This window comes from Brachyhypopomus gauderio, chromosome 2, assembly GCF_052324685.1.
Source record: "Brachyhypopomus gauderio isolate BG-103 chromosome 2, BGAUD_0.2, whole genome shotgun sequence".
Lineage (NCBI taxonomy): Eukaryota > Metazoa > Chordata > Actinopteri > Gymnotiformes > Hypopomidae > Brachyhypopomus > Brachyhypopomus gauderio.
Window position 1 is genome coordinate 30757803 of NC_135212.1, and position 317 is coordinate 30758119.

The window sequence follows — 317 nt, forward strand, 5'->3', positions numbered from 1 at the left end:
GTGCATTTTATACCAGCCACAACCCCCTCCTAGTGCACACACACGCGTGAGATCCTCTGCACACTGAAGCCTGACGGAGAGATGCGTTTGCTTTGGACTGTCCTCCACCTCCTGATGAAGATCCCCAGATGGAGAAGAGATAAGGGAGCAAGGGTGGACGCTCCTTCCACCACATCGCCCGGCTGCTGTTTGGAGAACTCGATGAGATTTTACCCAATCAAACAGAGAAGAATTGACTTCTGTTAATGACACCGCTGGGGAGAGCACACATGGACTGAGGTGTAAACACTGCATGGGAAAATCTCATATGTCCAGAT